Source organism: Sminthopsis crassicaudata, chromosome 3 (genome assembly GCF_048593235.1).
Source record: "Sminthopsis crassicaudata isolate SCR6 chromosome 3, ASM4859323v1, whole genome shotgun sequence".
Classification (NCBI taxonomy): domain Eukaryota; kingdom Metazoa; phylum Chordata; class Mammalia; order Dasyuromorphia; family Dasyuridae; genus Sminthopsis; species Sminthopsis crassicaudata.
In genome coordinates this window covers 539,928,822-539,950,036 of record NC_133619.1, presented here as the reverse complement: position 1 = coordinate 539,950,036, position 21,215 = coordinate 539,928,822, and the positions used below count along the sequence as shown (strand labels likewise).

Below are 21,215 nucleotides of genomic sequence, written 5' to 3'. Positions count from 1 at the left end.
TCCCTGTTCAGGCGCCAAAATGTTAAGGTCCAGGCTGGCTCCTCTGAAGGGATCAGAATAAGTCCTTACCCCACATTTGGGCAAATGTTAGTGTCCTGTTGTCTCTAGAAATTGTGGATTGTTCTCTGGGAGGAGATCTCTTTTCTGTTAATCCTTTTCTCTGTGAGTAGGTTTCTTGAGGAGGCTGCTGGAGCCTCCAGCCAGAGAGAAGGTAGAATCTCAAATCCTCTTCTTCCCCTCCAAAAATGTGGGATTGCTGGATTTGCGAATCTACAGGATGTCTTCTCCCTGACCCAATCCAGAAAGAATCTTCCAGACTCTAACTTCTCCTTTTATCCTCCCAAAGAATGAGCTTGTGGGTACTCCAGGGGCTTGTGAGAACTACTTACAACCAATTAATTTGTTCCTTTTTAAAGATGTCTAAACTCCTTTTCAGAAGTTTAAAAGTGGGGGCAGCTAGGTGGTGCAGTGGATAGAGCACCAGCCTTGAATTTAGGAGGACAGGAGTTCAAATCTGATCTCAGATACTTAACACTTCCTAGCTGTGTGATCCTGGGAAAGTCAACTAATCCCAGCCTCAGGAAAAAAAAAAAAAAAAAAAAAGTTTAAAAGTGTAAAGGTTTGAACTAAAGGTGTGAACTCTGAGCTAGAGAATTGCCAAGTATAGACTTACCACTTAGTAAGAACCTAACAATTAGCAATCACCTTGGGGTTGGAGGTTAAGCAGCAAAAGTATCACTGCCCCCCACAAACACCCACTTTGAGTATTAGCAGTCACCACACAGGAAGTGTCTCTGCCTAGTAAGGGCAGTCGAGCTGGGGAAATTCCACTACCCCAGGCCGAGCCCCACTGTGCAAATGAGAGGCTACCCTGGGTTGTGCCCTGCAGTGCAGGCTTGTGACTGCCCCCCAACAAGAGCCTCTAGCTGCAGAATGCTGTGAAGAGCTATGTTATGGTCTGTGCTGACTCAGTTCCAGTCTTGGGTGGGCACAGTCAGATCCTCTCAGGCTCTGGCATCCCTCAGAGTACCCTCTACCCTAGGCTCCAATTTCTCTGGTAGTCCATTACACTGTGATCAAAGCAAAGCCATCAGGGTATGGCAGAAAGCACTATGTAAACCTTACAACCACAGAGGCCACCCCACTCCTGATTCTATCCCTGCCCTGCACCTGTCTGTTCCTGCCACTCAGGACAAACCTTTTCTGGCTATATTCCTGATTATCTTCAGCTGACGAGTTGTTGTACTTTCAGTCTTCGTGAACCTTACCAATCTAGTGCTATTTTTGAGGCTGATTTTAAAAATTGGTACTGAGGGTATGAGAGAAGCTCAGAATCTCGCTTGTGCCTTCTCCATCATCTTGGCTCCACCCTTCCAGCCAAATACTGTCAATACTAATTTATATCTGAATCATTAAACAAATATTCAAACATATATGATAATGTTATAATAAATAAGTTTATAATGTATTTTTATTGAAATACGTTATAAATAACATACATTCTAGATCTATGATGTAAATATATTGATATATTTATTTGTGCATATCAATTCAGATGTAAATCACTAATGAAAATGTTCATATCTTGGTCTTATAATAATCTGAGTTAAACTGATAAAAATATTTGTGGGCACAATTTTCTCTTTAGGAGAACTACATAGTAGCAGTAAAGATGTTTCCAATATATAAATAAGACCTGGAGAAGTTTAACTAGCAAGATACCTACTAGATAAACAATACTATACAATAAGTCCAAGAAAATCCTGAGAATTATTGAAGTGTTTTAAGTAAAAGAGCTTTTGGATACAAGTCAATCAATCAGTGGGACCAGATGGAATCCTTGACCTTGAGACTTAGAGGAGAATAAAAAAAATATAAAATTATTGGGAATAAAATAAAGGTCAGAGAATGAAAACCATCCCAAAATAATGAAATTATAATCATCAGTTTAACTACTTTTGTTAGTGATAAAGACAAGATTATCATTAGATTTGCCAATGAAATGAAAATGACAACACTACCTAAAATAATTTTAATTTTGTGTTTTATGCTAATAAAGTTAGCAAGGGATTACTTTCTACAACTATGTAAAATGAATAAGTGCATACAACACACAAAACAATTTCAAAGAAAAAGCTATCTAGAGAAATAATGGAAAAAAACGAAAAGAAAGGAAGAATATCATGAAGCAGTAATAACCAAATTACTAGGTTAAAAAATAGGAAAACAAATCAGTGAAATATATTGGATAAGAAAGAATCATATCAAACTTTTTCTTAGTAGTATTTGATATACAGTGAATCATAAACTATTTGGGGCAAATATTCCTCATTTGAAAAGAATGATTAGGAAAACTGAAAATTAACATGGTAAAGAATAGTTTAAGTTTAGCATCTTATACTCTGTTTACTATGGTGAGAAACCAAGTAAACATGTGACATGATATATAAAAAAATCATATCATAAAAAGAAAAAAATTGATAGGTATATTTAAACAGCTTTATCTAGAGGGGGGAAAAATCACCATTCAAAGAAAAAGGCGATCACAAAAGTAAGTGCATCTATAATCAAAAGGGAAATTAACAAATAGGGGAAAAGACCTGTATGAAATATCTCTGATAATAGGGACATATTATGTCAGTTGGTTTTATTAGTTGTTTTTCTTTGTTATGTTAATTTAAGGAGTTATGGAGAGGTAGATAATATATCTAAATTTGTTTTTATATAAAATTAAAAAAAAAAGGAAAAAATCTCGGAGTCTGATTCTCACTTAGACTGTCATCCACTGAGTTGCTGGTTTTATAATCATATAGAATTCTGCTTTGCAAGACTATAGATGTACCATAATCATGAGGTTTCTAGATGAAATCTAAAAATTTATATTTATAATACCATTGAAGTTTATATTTATTAATGCAATATATAAAATCTGGGAAAATAGGATGTTTTAACATGTATCCCATTTTTAAATAAGGATGTCTTAAGGCTTAGATTCCTATCTATTTGACACACTCATGCATGTGTGCACACACACACACAACTATATATAGCACATATATATAAAGATATATGTATACATATATATAAGCTATGTATGCCATATATATTGTGCATATAATTATATATGTAAACAACTAAATGTATTATATGCATAGTTTATTTGCCTAGTTTTATATGTGATAATTATATTTTAAAATTCAGATTAAGTTTTTGTAATACTCAATAAATCAGCTTCTAAAGTATAGTGAAATTTAAGTATTACTTTGACATTTCAGCTGATATAGACTCATTTGCAATTTTAAAGGGACATTTATAAAATCAGTAGTCATTTGGGGGTAAAGCTTGCAGAAGACTGAACTTCTTTTTCCCTATTCAACCATATGAAATGTCTCTTAGTGCTCTTTGAGATTTAATGATGTACTAATAGAATCTAGAGAATTACATGAATCCCCAGTCATGGTCAACAACTTGTACTTCTCTATAAGCCTTTGAGGGAAAACATTTGATATGCTTAAGTAGTGTACTCTAACAATATATTCTGAGCACATAGAAATCTCTCCGAAAATAAGGTTGTTGAAAATACAAGTTTCATTGCATATTAATCTTCTGGGTCTCAGTTTTCTCATTTGCAAAATGAAGAGGATGAATGAAATCACTTCATAGCTCTCTTCTAAAGTCATGCCCATGAACTTTTGTTCAAATCTTAATTGTGTTCCTTAATACTTATGTAAGCTTGGGCAAAACATTTAACTTCCCACTTTAATTTCTTCAAGGTTGATACCAAATGATTTTTGAAGATTCCTCAAATCTTAAATTCTATGATGATGAAAAATTATGTATATATTCAGAGATGATTTTAAATGTATATTTTTGCTTAAATATGTTAAATATGTATATTCAAAGATTTAAATTCCAACTCTTTGTGAGACTTTGTTGTTCAGCTATTAGTACAGGATCTAGAACACATTAGTTTGGTGAATATTCTTTCTCCTTATCCCTACTATATCTAAATAACAAAACGAAAATAAGAATTAAGATGCTATTTGGATATTTGTTTGGTAGAAAAATCTCATGATGTGCTAGATCAATAATATATCATAATCATCTTTATTAGTGATTTCACAAATAGTATCAAACTCTAAATATTTCTTCAATCATCAGAAATTGAAATAAAGAAAATATAAAATTGTAATAATATATTTTGTTGTTGTTTTTGTATGTACAGATAACCTGTGAGGACTTTAAAATTTGGATCGATTTAAGAACTCAGAATCCTGGGATTTTTTTATTTTTTTAATTTTTTAATTTTTTTTTTACTCTTATCGTACAAGGAATACTTTACAGAAATACTTCTCTTTTGAAGAGTGCTTTCAACACACAGGTATAGTGAACTTTTAATCTTTTTATAATCTCCAAGATGCCTAACAAGAATAAATAAAGTTCAAAGAGCCAGAATGTGAAGGAAATTAAATTGTATAGTATAGTGCATATGAGTTACTTATATACTTTATATAGAAAAATTTTAATTGAATAATAACAAATTATGTTTGTGCCATATCAACTTCCTAGAGGAACCCTAATACCTGAAGGAGATACTTGGGCAATGGGTAGTATTTTTTTCCTATTTTTGTGGCTCCTTAGCTAGTTTAGAAATAACCATTCTTACCAGTTATTAAATGGAAATTAAAATAATAGTATATTGTCAAACAAGAATATCATTGATACAATTTGTTTGCCTATAATATTCACATCACAACTTCCATACCTAATCTCCAAACATGTAAATGCCCTTATTGACTTCAATGATATCATTTACTTTTGGTTAGTTCTGCTTACCTCATTAATAAACTGATGATCAGCAGAGAAATGCCAAGAGTTTGGGGAAGCTATCAGGGAAAAATAATCTATACCTTGCTGAATACTCTGCTGTTTTACCTTCATTTGGAAAAAAAATAAAATAAGGCTTTAAAAACAGAAGGTAAGTTCAAATCTAATGTGGCTGGTTTGATAGACTATAATTAGTCCTATTTAGACACTCTGGGTGTCATAAGCCATCCATTTTAGTCCCCAGTTATAAATAAATTGGTCTGTACTTTGATTTTATTTGAAGTCTCAAGATTGTCATACCTAGTTTCAAGGCTTCCAAATGATTCCTCTCAAATTATAAGCATCCCCATACTGAAAATAGTAGATAAAGTTATAGACCATCCTTTTTCTAATTCTCAGACACATGAAAGTTTTCCTGTATTGAAGACAGTGAAAAATGGAAGATAAATATAAGGATAAGATAAATTGCAAGGGTGAAATTGCTATGAAATGACTAATAAGAATTACTTCTTTCATTTCCTTCCTATTTACAATATTCAGATTCTGAGGTGTTATTTTTGAAACCATTTCAATCCCAAAGAAGTTTTTTTTTAATGATGTATATATCTGTGTGTCATAACAAGCCAGACCTCATAACATGTGTATGATAGACACAGTAGATTTTGGGGGGAATAAATGCCTTAGCTAGATCATCTGTTCCTTTTTTTAATGTAAAGGTACTGCTTCTTTATTTATCTTTTTCATAAATCTTAGAAATTACCAAAATCATGAAGAGTGCTCAGTAAAACCTTTCCTATAAAGGCATAGCATTTGCTGTCCATAATACAAATGAAAGAGTAAATGGTGAGACTCCTCTCTCACTTAAGAGTGTTTGTGAATGATAGAAAGTGCAACATACTTGAAGTGATTATCATGTGTTAAACTGAATTCGATTCTATTATTGACTGATAAGGAATACCTGGCTCCCTAGCCTGGGTGGCCAAACCAAGATGGATAGCCAAAAGAGGTAAGGATTTTGGTAGTGATCACGTGGGTCTTCTGCTCAGGTGTTCACTCGGGAACCAACAACTCAGGGCATCAGTCAGGGCATTATGTGAGTAGGTATAATAAAGGCTTTTAAGATTACACGTGGCTGTTCTTGAGCGCGCTACCGGTTATTAAACTATAGATTCAAGAAATCATTGTCATCAGAGACCTTTGAAGGCCTCAGAGGAGGCAAGCCCGGTAGAGTTGACACTGCAAAGGTCAGTGGTCAAAGGTACTCTGTTGGGCCTAGGACAGACTAGTAATTGTAACTGCCAGGAGGGCACGTTACAAATGGCACAAATTTATTGAAATGCTCCAATATTAATCAGTTTACATCAAAAATCTAAGTTGATAATATTGTCAGATCACAATCTTATACAGAACATGACTTGTTAATTATAAAATGAACTATCAATATGTTGCCTCTATGATCATTCCTAAACATCTGTTGTTTTTAACGATCCATCACTAAATTTTTTAAACATACTTGACTATATATTAGTCAGCTGTTTTAAAGATATCTGTGATTACCAGTCATAAATTAAATGCATATCTGTGTACCTTAATTGAATTTGCTTTTGCAATATGGGAAACAGGTTGTTTACGATCTATTTGGCATTATAATGCAAGCCAACCCCATGTAACATCACAGCTGTAGGTAAAAGTGTTTGGGGTCTGGTGCTCATTTTCCAGATGGATGATGGATAAGCAATTTAAATTTATTGTGGAAGTATCAGCAGATGGAACTAGAATGGAGTAAAAGTCTCTGCTACCTGTGAACTGATGTACTCCATCAATTACCAGCCAAATAAATTATATTCCTGGAGTTCAACACAACTCTAATTAATTTTTGAGAAGAGCCTTTTTGTCAACCTATTAATAAATCCAAGTCACAGGTTGAGAACAAGGAGTTTGCTCAGCTGTACAAAGAACCTATGGAAAGGAGTTCAGCAGCCCATAGCTCACTCTTGTTAATTCAGATGCCTTACTGGCCTTCTCAACTAATTGAAAAGCATATTGGTGCCACTGCACGCAATTGAAATAAATGAGACAGACTGGTCACTCCAAACAGACATAAGTAAATTAGAATTGATGATGCTGATGAAAGTAAATTCATGGTGTCACTTTAAATGCATGCCAGTTTCATTCATAGGCTTGCACCTGATATGTCAACCGAAATCACTAAACACTTTCAGTTGAAAGATTGACAGTTTCAACTTGATCTTACTCCTCCCCCCAACTGCATCACTGTTACTCTGAGAGGTAATCCATAGAAAAGGAGGTATTGAGACTAGCCTCTGAGAATGAACCATTTCCATTAATTATGTGCCCATCCATCCTCAGCTGGGATTGGCTCAGTTCCAGTAGAAGTTTCAGTACACTGGAAAAGAGCCAGAGTGGCCAAGTGTTTTTTGTTGGAGGTCTAATGAGGGAAAAGCTTCTGTCCTCCATATTAATATGTACAACTAAAAGCACTGCAGTGTCTCAAAAAGGGGGGAAGCACTACATTTTAGAAAATGGAAACAAATTACTTTCTGAGGTGGAAAAAGTATAATGCAGGGCAATATATGCTAATTTAATAGTCCCATCCCACTACTTACCATCATTTTTACTTTTGCCTAGCTTTTGTGCAGAATTTTTTGGTGTCTCCCTGTAAGCAAGGTGGTCATCTGTGTTTTCTGCCTTTTATTAGTGCCATTAGCTATTGCAATGTTTGCTTTTTCAAGTTTCTCAGGAGCTCAGTGCTAGAGACAATATCACATTTTATTTACTAAAGTTGAGAATTATTTGATCAAATCCTGAAATTTTATTTTTTCCTCCACTTAGAGGAAATAATGTTATAATAATAATATAATAAATAAAATTATTTTTTAAATTCTACTTAATTATTTGTGCTTTATGACTAAATATTCAGCTATTAATGTATAATACAATAATTAGCACTGAGGTTTACAAAAATATGTGTACATATACATATATAGAAACATAATTTGTCAATCATTTGACATAATATCTCATAAGTGATTAATCTGCATTTTTGGACAGTTTACATTTCTGGAATTTATTACATGGATGAGATCATAGGTCCATTCTAATATATATATATATATATATATATATATATATATATATATATATATATATATATATATATATATATATACTACATACATACATACATACATATACATTCACAGACACTAAAATTTTCACGGATAATTTCAAGAAACTAATTTTATTTTCCTAAAATTTCATTTAATCAGATATTAACAGACCAAAAAGCTGGTCATCAGCCAGCAAACAAAAACTGGTTAATATGCCGTTTGTGTGTATGTTGTATTATAATATTTAAAACTTTTTATATGAACTTTAACCTCCAAATATAGGCATTTTTACATCTACACAAACTTGTTTATACATACACACGTATACATACACATAAATTTAAAGTTATACGTGAAATTATAGATCTGTTATATTTAGCATGCTTTTCTTTTTTCATGTAAAATATGATCAACCTGTAATTTTTAAAACTACCGTCCTTGTGCTTTGTTTTAGTGGTCTTCCTCTGTTCTCTGCATTATTTGAATAGATTTCTCAATGACTCTCTTTTTCTTTTTCTATGTTCTATTTTTTCCTCCTTTGCTCTCTCCTTTTTGAAAAGGAAATAGTCAATCAGTAGTCAACTAATATTTAATAAGCATCAAATGTGTAACAGGTATTTGCTGAGAGATGAGAATACAAATATAAAAAAAGTAAAAAAAATCGTTCTTGTGCTCAAGGTGCTTATAATCCAATGGGGGAATTATCCAAAAAGAAACTGAAGTGGGGGTGAGAAGTGCTTGACTTTCTAGGTGAAACCAAGCACAGTAGTTGATGGGAAATGGAGATCTGAAAGTTCTGATCCCCCTTATAAAGGAAGGCTTTGAGAAGAGTTCTTTGCTCCACTTTCTTACCTTCCAACCAGCTGGGAGAGAAAATTGAAAGTACTTGAAAGGTGTTGAGTAGCAAAAGCTGAACCAATCTTCATGATGATAAGATTTCAGGTATTGAGCTTATCCTGTGGAAAGAATAATATTAGTGGAGTTAAAACCAATGATAGGAAGTGAAATAAAAAGAAAAAAACACCAACAAAAAAACCAAAGCATTTATAATAAATATATATAGTCAAGCAAAAGACACATTTCCACATTAGGTGGCTCAGTCTGTCAGGCCATAATCATTTATTAGGCATCTATTATATTCTACTGTATAGTGGCATTGAGGATATAAAGAAAGTTAAAAAAAAATCTCTGCTCTTAAGTAGTTAACAATTTAATAAAAGAGTCATCATGCAAATAAATAGCTAAGTATAAAGAAGAAATATACAGGAAAAATTGTAAATAGTCATCAGAGGGAAGATCCTAAAATTAAGAGGGAGTAGAGAAAGTTTCCTATAGAAGGTGATATTTTGGTTAGCATTTTGGAAGAAAGCCAGGAAAGCCAGGAGATAGAGCTGAAGAGAGATAATTTTGGTCAATATAGGACAGCCACACAAAATGGTTAGGAGAAATAAAGTGTCATATTTGAGAAACAATAAGGAAGCAAGATTTCCAAGGAAGCCAGATTTCCTAGGAGGCAGAGTATATAGGGAGAGGAAGGTAAACTATAAGAAAATTGGAATGGAATGGGGTGGGGAAATGGGGACAAGTTTTAAAGGGGTATAAACACCAAACAGAATATTTTGTTTAATCCTGGAGGTGTGAGGTAGCCACTAGAATTTATTGAGATGGAGTGGTGGTGATGATGATATGGTCAGTTCTTTTCATTAGTAGGTCCACTGACAACTGAGAAGAAGATTACTAGAATGGGTCCAATATTACTATTTTTCCTATCTCATGATATTATCCCTTCTTTTCTCCAACAAATATTTGTGTCTATTTGTGTGTGTCTGTCAGTGCACTTTGATCTGAGAATACATAGGGGGGGAAAGTGAAGTCGTTATTATCAGCAGAGAATGCTAGCCTTTAATAGAATAAGCATCCTGGAAGTTTGATAGGAAAATATACTGTATGTGGGAGCTTTGGTAGATGTTCAAAATGAAATTTCAGAATTGATCAATTGATTGGATATATCCCATGATGGGTCAGAACAGGATTAAAGTAGATAGCAAAGTTTTCCTTCTTGGGAGGAGAAAGAATGGTACCATTGCACCAATTGTTACAAATGGGATTTGGACTAGACATTATCTGAGACATCTATAGTCCTAGAGCTATAAGCTATAGTTAAGATTTTCTAATCCTAAATTAGACAACTGAGTTTTGAAATATTCATTTCTTTATATAGGATACCTAATTTTACAATGTATATGAATAGAAAAATACCTTCATGACCAGAGTGTTACCTGTGAATTCATTAATACAGAAAACTCTTGAGTGTAGAAACATTCTTTAGGAGTGAGTGCAGTTCTGTAATTTTTCTGCAAAATATGATCCCAAACAATTTCATGGAAGACTGAGAGGTTGAATGCTTGGCCAGGGTTACAAAGCTATTTTATCTTGGAGGTGTGTCTTCTTAGCAATGAGGCTGGCTCTATTATGCCATGTTGTCTATATTCTATAAGACATATTAAGAGAAAAAAGAATTCCTTTAAGATTTTAGATTTCCAGGTAATCGTTCATATATCACTGAAAAAAAAAAAAACAATGAATGTAAAAAGGCTGTGTAAGCCTTCAGGACTACCAATAAAGCAAAACAAAACCAACCCCCAAACTTGCCATTTAAGGTACTCTGAAACTAGAGCTGTATTTATCTTTCCAATTTAACATCTCACCACTTCCCTGGGCTCTAATCAATCAATTTGAACGGATCATCATTCCCTTAATGTGCATTTTGTTTTCCTGCCTTTTAATTTTTTTTTGGTTTTTCCTGTACCTGGACTGTTCTCTCTAGCACAGATTTACCAACTAAGACATGAGCCAGCCTTCAAAAAGCCCAGCATAAATCTTATATCCCCATGATACGTGCCTTGATCATCCCAATCAGAAGTAATCCCGTCCCTTCTGTTCCCCTCAAAAGAGTGTAGTTCATATCACTCATATTATACTCATCACACATGCTTTTGTGTTCTAGTAACACTGGCCTCATATGACTTTTTCTTCCCTATACAGCTCTAACAAAAAGCCTTTTATATAATAGCATCAATAAATGTTATTGCATGAATGAGCAATTGCTCATTATATAGGTGAGTAATTGCTATTATATCTCATTTACATAGCAACCAAAGGATTGGGCAGCTCTCTCTAGTTTTTAGTGGAATTTGATCTCTGATAAATTATTGTTGACACATCTACTTCTAGATGTCCTTTAGGGAAAAATATACTGTAGGTCTAGGTCAAATGAATAGAGGGGAAAAAAAAAACAGAGTTTAGACTCATCTGTGTAGAGATTATTTATGAATATTATTTAATGACTGACTTCAAGTCCCAGAATATGGTTGATAAAAAATAGGATAGAGTAATAGATCCAGAGTTGAAAGGGACCTTGGGGCTATCTGGTCAGAATTAGTCTAATTCTATCTTTTCATTTTGCTGATGAGGAAATTGAGGCACAGACTAAATGAGATGCCCATGATCACACAGATACTTACAAGAAAAAAAACAAGTCTCAAGACTAAGTACCCTGATTTCATTCTTTCCACTACACCATATTATCCTTCCAGAGTTCAGAAGCCAGAGAGTGCTGAATAAGCTATTTTATCCATTTTTTTGCCAGAAGTATGGGGGGCAGATGCATCACTCTGGTTTAAAAAGCTTTTAAACATAGTATTCTAAATACCTAGCTGATATTTACATTACTACTTGATTATTACATTACTACTTGAGAGTTTTTTTTTTGTCAATCAAATGAGATATATCACTCTTTACTTTTCTTGAATCTAAAGTAATTTTTTTCTATTTTGTAAAATGACATACAGAGAGAAGATTCAACATATCTTTACTTTTAAGTTTTTGAGGGAAACTATGAATATTTCTGGCTCCTCACCCATCAGTGGACAGAGAAATTGTACACCTCTGAATTACCTAGCTATTGTACTTCCAGCTGGTGAGGTTATTGAATTACAGAAAGAATAAAGCAGCCCCAAAGGCAGTATGCTTGATTAAGGAAATCCTATTGCATTAAACTCTTGAGTGTTATATATTTCAGGGGAATTTTAAAACTCACATTAAACAAATTTTAATTAAGTACCTACCATGTGCAAAATTCTTAGGGTAGAGGGAATGATTAAGGAAAACAAGGACCTTGTCTTCATGGAGCTTATAACCTATTAGTAGTTAATGAAATACATAAATAACTGTAATACAAATTAGTAGAGGATGATAGTATATTGGAATAGTTACATTGCTCAGTGGATAGAGTGTAAGATCATGAAGACCTGAGTTCTAATCCAGCCTCAAACATTTACTAGAAGTGTGATGTTGGGCAATCCCAATCTAGAATCTTTGCCAAGAAAACTCCAGGTACAATGGGGTCCATAAGTCATGTAGAATTAGAGACAAATGAATAACAGAGATTGCACAATAGAAGCAAAAATAAAATACAGTATGAAGTAAAGGAAGCCACGATGTTTTTATTTTTTTTTATTTTTTTTAATTCATGGATATGGGGCAATTTCATGGGAAGGTTCTATTTGAAATGGGCCAGAGAAAATAGATTTAGAGCTAGAAGGGGCCTTAGAAAGCACCTCCTCACCTCACCTTACTAATAATATAACAAAGGTCCATAAAATAACTTAACAGGTAGTACAGCTGGTTCTACTATAATGTAACATATGAATTCCTTTGTTACTGTTGTTTAATCAGTGGGTTCTGTCAAATTCTTTGTCACCCATTTGGGGTTTTTTTAGGTGGAAATACTGGAATGGTTACCATTCCATTCTCCAATTCATTTTACAGATGAATGAACTGAGGCAACGGAGTTAAGTGACTTGCTCAAGTCTAAGGCTGGATTTGAACTCAGTTACTCTTTATTCAAGAAGCAGAATTCTATCCCCTGCCCCACCCAACTGCTCATATTTCTAAAAAGTACAAAATGGTAAAATTTTGCAACTCAAATCACAAAAGTTTATGAGGCAAATGAGGGATTAGAAAAGCAATACAAATATTTTGATAGTGAAATATGAGGGGAAAGATAGGGACTTAAAAAAAAGATAGCATAATTTTAGACATGTTAATTAAGAAATACATAAAAACTATAACAAATAGTGATATAATCCATAGTTTTCAGCTGATGCTTGACTTGTACCCCAGTTCCATGTTCTTGATAGGCAATCTCCTGTATTTTTCCAGAACTTAACTCCTGTATTTTGGCAGAAGTGGGTAGTGATATGCACCATTTCTCAGCCCACAGCTTCTATGACATTAGAAGTTATACAACAAATATGTTGCTAAAGTTTGCTTATAGAAGTGAGTATGGGAAGGGTTACAGATTGTGAGTTATTGTAAAATAGTGAAGTTTTCTGAATTCTTGCTGTTTTTACCAGGAAGAAATCATCAGGAGCAAACTTGAAATTCAAGTTATGCTCCAAATAGTCTATATGTTAATCATGTTGGAACCAATTTCTGTTTCTGAAACAAGTATTATAGTAGAACTGATTGTAAGTGGCAAAGTCTGAATTGTAAGCCCGGTTCCCTGACTCCAAATTCAGCATTCTTCAGAACACTGCACTGACTCTTCAGGTATGAATAAAGATAGAAAATATGGCAGATGTAAAGGAGTATGAAAAAAGTCATTCACATTTGAAAGAATAGGATGAGAATGGAGGTGGGAAGAAGTTTAGTTTGTCTGAACTAGAGAGTATTTGAGGGGAAATAATATGGGATTAACGAGGGAAGTGAAGATATTGCCACATTATGGAGGAATCTGAATGCTAGACTAAAGAGTTTGAACTTTATGTATAGTAGAGAGTTACTGGAAACTTTTGCAAAGAAGAATGATATGACAAGAACTGTGCTTATTATTACTAAACATTATTTTAAATTATAGTAGTATGGGAAATGAAGAATATTTATTGGAATCAGAACAAATTTGGCCCAAGTCTCATCTTGAATATGCTGACTGAATGGTTCTGGGCAAATCACTTTACCTCGCCTAGTTCAAGCCTACTCTCAAATAGTCACTGAAGTGCATTGACAGAGAAACTTTCTTCATTAGAAATTCCTCCCAAAAATGGAATTACAGGTTCAAAATTGAATCAAAATTAAAAAAAAAAAACAAATCAGAAATGTAATCTTAAGCAAATATATACTTATAAATATGTTTCCTCTAGAATGCATTAAAAACTAAAAAATATATTTCTCTCAGCAGCACATTATTAATAATATTTGAAGATAAGTTTATAGTAATAATAATTGATAATTTAGAAGGCAAAGATATTAAGAATAAGCACTTTAAGCCAAAGTCTTGTAGTTTATAATCAACAAGACCAAAAATTGCGAGGTTGAGGAGTTTTAGGATAAAAGACAGAAGGGTTGAATAGCAGGAAATGAAGAGGCTTAAAGACTAGAAGTCAATGGTATCGTAGCAACAGTGGGTGAGAACCAACTGAGGATCCTTATAGGAAAGCTGGCATCTGTATTCCTACTGCCTTCTGGATATTAACTATTGACTTCCCGGTTAGAAGTAGTTAAAGAAGATCTATGTTCTTGAACAAGAGATTGAAACTGTGATTCTGTTAAGAGAAGTGTAGGCTGTATTGAGAAGTGCCTCTCATCCTTTGCTCTAAATGAGTTCTCAGGAATGTTTGTGATAATAAAAATAATATCTAATATCTATATAGCACTGTACAACTTTTATCTTATTTGATGCTTAGAACAATCCTTGTGGATAAGAGTTATTATTATCCCCATTTTTCAGTTGAGGAAAGTGAGGCAGACAGACTTGTGCACTGTCACATAGCTAGTAAATATCTGAGGCTGGATTTGTACTCAGTTCTTTCTGACTGCAGTCTCAATATGTTCATGAATGGTTTGGATTAAATGGCTCTGAAATGCTTTGAGGTTCAATATCATAGAATCATACATTTAAAGCTGTAGGGGACCTCAGAAACCTTGTAGTACAATTGTTTCATTTTATAAATGGTCAAAATGAAGGCAGGTAGGTGAGGGTAGTGGATAAAGTGCAGGGCTTAGAGTCAGAAAAACTCATCTTCCTTAGTTTATATCTGGTTTCAGTAGCTCTATGACCCTCAGCGAGTCTTTTAACCCAGTTTGCCTCAGTTTCCTCATTTGTAAAATGAGCTAGAGAAGGAAATGGCTAATCATTTCAGTATCTCTGCCAAGACTCCAAATGGGGTCACAAAGAATCAGTTATGATTAAAAACAACTGGACAACAACCCAGAATCAGAAATTGGTAAGAGTCTAGATTCGAAAAAAGGTCTTGACTCTCAATGTAGCAGTCCTTCCTTTGTCCTCTGCTGGATTCACTAGTGGTTTGAAGCAAACAAAGTATAATTATTTCATGTCCCTTACAACTCTAAATCCTGTTACTTGCCAGAGATCTAAAGAATTGAACACAGAAAAAAAACATGAAATCAAGTCCTGAGTAAAAATCCAGTGCTATTTTTACATGTCTAAATAACTTTATAAGAAAAAAAGTTTTCATAAAAGCACATAAGTATAGGTCAATAGATTTGGAAGGCATATAACTCTTATGTAAGTTCAATACTCAATTTGGAAATAAACTGATTCCAAATTAAATTAAACATGAATTTCTAGCTATCGACTCAGCAATAGAATGGAGATTTCCTGATTTTCATTCTGTTATTTTTTGTAACAAAGTCACTGACTCTCAGGGTTGGCAAGACTTAAGTCTAAACTGTATCTGAATAAAAAATTCCCTCTGCTATGTGCCCAACAAGTACTCATCTAACCTTTTCTTGAGCACCTAAGGCTGTCCATTGCACTTTAAGATGGTTCTGAAATATAAGGAAAATTGTCCTTACTTCAAGTCTAAATCTGTCCCTTTGCAATTTCCACCCATTACCCACATTTCTTCCCTCTAGGACTGAGCAGAACATATCATCTATATTAAAGCCCTTCAGATTCTTAAGAGATAGAAATGATACTCCCTCATTATGCTGAATCCTCTCTTCACTAATATTTTAAAAATACCCTATTATTTTATCCAAATAATTCATCCCAAGAAGTTTTAATTTGAATGCCATTTTATCTGTGCTCTATTTTATGTGTTTCTTTCTCACTCCATAAGATATATCTATATTAAGAGGAAAGAACTAGAGTTGAGATTTCCTTGTTATAGATACTTGTACCAATCCTTCTATCAATGCAGTGAAGCATCTTCTCTGTAAATTATAGTTTTACAGAATTTCCTGTGATACTGAGTTGGGAAATCCTTAGAGTCATAAATCCAATATATATCAGAGGTAGCACTTGAACACAAATCTCCCTGGCTCTGAATCCTTTTTTCTATACATTATATAACCCTCCTGCCTCACAAACCTTTATTATATTGCTATTCTGAGGCAGGCAAAAAATAAAATTGTGTGCATACCAGTTGACCTAGTCATGTTTTAGGCCTAAAAACACATCTTTTGAAAGGTTTCCCTTTTCTGCATCTTTCTCTCTTCCCTCACACATGCACATACACATTGTTTAAAACATTTAACATATTTCATATTTGAATTTATTTCATATTCCATGTTTTGTATATTTCATATTTAGACAATACATATATAAGGCACATACTTGTATATATATATACTATATATTATATGCATATATTTATGTATTATATATATATTTATATATTAAAAGTATTAAAATAGTTTAAATTAACAAAAAAAACTACTCTTGTCATATTTGCAACTTTTAATTATAATTATATTAAATATCACAATTTTGAGCACATGAAAAATACAAGATAAATATGAAATTTCACACAGAAACTATTAAAGAACCTCCAAAGATTTATTTGGGATAAAGCAGAAGCTGAAAAATGACCCTTGTATTTATATGTCACTATAGCAAATCATGTTGTCCCATGGTTTCAGTGATGCGTGGCAACGGAAATAACGGAGATGAGTACAATAGACTTTTCCATAGACTGAGTTTTCCAGGTCATTTAATTCTCTCTAGTGTCTTCATAACTGCTCCAATGGAGGTAATGATAACAGATTGTCACATTATCGTCCTCATGGTGACCTGTTTGGATGGAAGACAAAAAATTCTCCTTTCACAAAGCAATAGATAAAAACAAAGGAATTTTTCTGAGCATTTATGAAAATATGCACACATGCATACACTCACAGAAGGTAATACTTCACTTGTCTGAAGGTTAGTTACCCAGAAATTTCAACTATATGGAATCCAACCAAAAACCAAGAACCAAAAATATGGCTGAGTAGCCAGGATAGGTATAATAATGTTATATCCTAAAGTTTATACATTTTTTTTCTCTTTAGGAATGTGTATCAGTCTCTACCCAACCAATTACTGACAAAATTCTTTAGATCTTTATTATTTATCTAATAATTAAAAAGTAGAACAAATTAAAAGGGTGTAGAAAAGATGACAGAGCTGTGAGAAGGAAGAAGACAGAGAATAGTATGAAGCAATAAAAAGATACAGAAAAACTGTAAAAAGTAGACACAAGAACAAAATTATCACAATAGTTGCTAGGCTTTCATGTGTAAAAAAAAGTTTTATACCTGTTTAGTATCTCTTTAAAATATTCCTCTAAGTGAACAATAACTGCTATTTCTAAAGTGATTTGAATAGCAAAGAAAAAGGAAAATATGTAAAATTGATAGAATAAATTAGAAAATACACCATAAATATGACTAATACAAATGAACAAATACCAAAAGAAGCCTGACAGCTAATAAAACAACAATTTCCTTTAAAAAGAGATACGAGACTACAGGACTTAAATGTTGTATAAAAAGATATATTCATTTGTTTTTTACTTAACTTTTTATTATGATAGTATTCAATTAAAAGTATGAGGTTTGGAATAGCTAGAAAACTGAACTAAAAGCATCAATACAACATATTTATTAGATAATATAGCTATTTTAGTATATTTTGTTAACAAAGCTTTATAATTATACATATATAATTATATATATATATTTATATTATACTATTTTAGAAAAAAAATACCTATTAAAAGAGATAAAATAAAGAAATTTTAGTGTTGGAACGAAAAAATACAGTTTCTGAAAAATTAATATATCATTTTCTCAGTTCCCTGAAATTGACAGAAGGAAGTATAATATCAAAAAATATCCTTATTCTTTCAGACTCTTCTGAATAGTCTGTAGTTATTCTCCTAATTCACATAAATGCTAGCAGTTGGGCACCAATAGCACGGTTGTCTATAATTCCTACTAATTGTTTCTATGAGCACCTTTAAGGAATAAGGGAATTCTTCTAATTTTTTGTCAAATGAAGTCACCATTCTTGGTTATTTTTCCCCCATATCAAATACTAGTGATTACTTCCTCCAGATAATTTTTCAGTGATAGTGATGTGGTGCAGTTCTTAGGAATAAGCCCAAGGACCTTTGGGTTGGAGATGGATTGGAGCCTGCAAATTTTTTGAGACACTTCATGACAACTGCCTGGAATCCCAAATTTTGGAGCTCCTATTGAACCTCAACAATAGTATTATTTGTTTCTTAGGGTCAGCAAGCAATTAACATCATTAACATGTACAGAAAGATATTGGTGGTATAGTAGATAGAGCTCTAGCCCCGACATCAGAAAGATCTAAATTAAAATTTAGTCTCATACACTTACTAGCTGTGTGACTCTGGACAAGTTACTTAACCCTGTTTGCCTCAGTTTTCTCATCTGGAAAAAGATTTAGAAAAGGAAATGAATGGCAAATCACTCCATCCAGTATCTTTGCCAGGAAAATCCCAAATGAGATCAGGAAGAGTCAAACATGACTGAAATGACAAAAAAGCATTTATTTAAATAATAAAACATGAACCAAAGTACAAAAATAACACCTTCTCCTCATCTCTAAAAAAATATAAAGATATAATCTCTCCTCTACAACTCTGATATGTGGGAACATAAAGTCAGACTGAAAACAGTTACTATTAACTGCAATCCCATCAAATTACCTTCCAAGAGCAGCATAGCTGCTAGAGGAGTTTCTCCCTTTCTTTCAGAACATTGTTATATTTTGGATAGTCTCTGCTGCTTTGGATCATATAGGTCATTGCTACACTGCTCCCTTAACCCAAAACTTAACCTTTTCCCTCAATGCTAAATTCAAGGAATAGTTAATATTCTGGAACAGCATGAATAAAACATTATAAAATCACTGAAGATGTAATTAGAACTGTATTTTGGAGGGCTTGAATGTCAGGCATATGATCTTGTATTTAATCCAAGAAACAATAAGGAACCATGGTAAGATTGATTATCAGTGAGTTATTTGGCCAGAATTGTTCCTTAAAAAGATTTTCCTTTCATCCAAGTGAAAGATGCATTGATGAGGAATGAAAATAGAATAAGAGAGATCAATTAGAAGAGTATGATAGTTCAAGTGGGAGATGATGAAGGTCGTAAGGTGATGGCTGTGTGAGTGTAAAGCAGGGGACAGATGAGATATGATGTGGAAATTGAATTGAGAAGAGTTGGATTTAATGAATAGCAAGATTTATTTTGGAAAAAGTTAAGGATTCATATAGGATAGAACCACTTGTGAATGCTATTTGAAAGAACACAAAATTGAGAATCAAGATTGGGATACTAGACTGGACTTTTCTGCTAATTCACTGAGTGACTCTACTTCTCTAGTTTTCTGCATCCCTGTGTGTCTGTATGTGTGTGTGTTTGTGTTGTGAGAGCATACCCATGTGTGTGATTAACTTCACTAGTATAGGAAACTCCCAGTGAGGAAACTCCTTCTACCAATATTAAGGAGCATTTTTTCTTCAATTTAAAACTTTAGACAAGAGCCTCGATCATTGGGAAGTTGACTGATTTCCTAGGGCAAAAAGCCAGTAGATGTCAGAAGAACCCTGGTTTTCTTTTCTTTGAAACTATTCTATCCTACATCATGATGCATATCCACTATGCCATCCCTACTGGATTGCCTTTTTTTTTTTAACTCAACAAGTAATAAAAATCACCCAGAGACTTTGACACAGTTAGCTTCTCTGCTTTATACTGATACTTTTAAAACACACAGGGAAATAATTACAAATTACTCTGCGGTCAAATATTTTAATTGGTAATTCAGGCCTGACAGTAATCACTGAAATCTATCCAAGCAGTGCATTAAGCATATACTTATAAACAAGGAAAAGGCACATTCTCCTACTGTGATGGAAGGGATACTAATGCAGTGCAGAACTACTGAGCAGCAGAGATCCCAGATAGTATGTACCTTACTGAATGCATCCTTTATGGCTTCCATCTCTATCAATAGCCCCATCTTTCATTAAGACTGGAATTACTTTTTTTCCCCTGAGACAATTGGGGTTAAGTGACTTTCCCAGGTTCACACAGCTAGGAAGTATTAAGTGTCTGAGACCAGATTTTGAACTCTGGTCCTCCTGAATTCAAGGCTGGTGCTCTATCCACTGCACCACCTAACTGCCCCAAGACTGGAATTACTTATTAACAAGGATTCTAATTTAGACCGGGAAGCTGTCAGAAAAATAATCATTATACAAACATTTGTTAATCACCCATTCTGTTTTAGGCAAATGAGAGGAGGAAGACTTATTCTCCAATCTGGTTACCCAGAGCAGGTGGGATGACCATTTGCTGAGGTGAAGGCCATTGAGCCTAACTTCTTCATTTCTAAGAGGTTAAGTAATTTACCTAGGGTAATATAGCTGCTAAGTATTTGAATTTGGGTCTTGACTGTAAGTCAGGAGGCAATTGGTGGCTTAGTTGATAGTACTCTAGGTCAGAAATTTGGAAGAACTGAAATCCAGCCTTAGATGTGACCTTCATAAACCAAACATAACAGAGCCAGTGTCTTATCTATTGCCCCATCTAGTTGCCTCTACACCTTGCTATTTTAAAAGTATAACAAATATATTTTGTTTTCTATGTTGTCTGCAAAGATCTTAGTGTAAGTCTCAAGAATTTCTAATTTACTATCTAGAGTGAAGTATGCAGAAATCAATAGTCATTTGCCAACAAGTTGGTGAAACTCACTCTGGAAATTTTAATTATTTTAAGGCTCTCTCTCTTTAAGTAAATATTTCATAGGAAATGTCTGCACATGCTAACAGACCAAGGTAGAATTTTTTTGCAGTCTTTAAGGAGATATATGAATAAAATCAACTTCAGTAGCCTCAAATGATTTAATAGGTGGTCATGTAGACATAC

The 21,215-nt window shown here is 33.5% G+C and overlaps 1 protein-coding gene across 4 annotated transcripts in view; it reads left to right on the top strand.

Moving 5' to 3' along the window:
* Positions 1-21,215, top strand: part of CNTN5 (contactin 5) — a 1,627,773-nt gene that overhangs the window by 496,751 nt on the left and 1,109,807 nt on the right. For all 4 annotated transcript variants that reach the window (XM_074304449.1, XM_074304446.1, XM_074304445.1 and 1 more), the window contains one exon: positions 4,226-4,381. The gene's annotated coding sequence lies outside the window, so the exon portion shown is untranslated. The remainder of the gene's footprint in view (positions 1-4,225; positions 4,382-21,215) is intronic.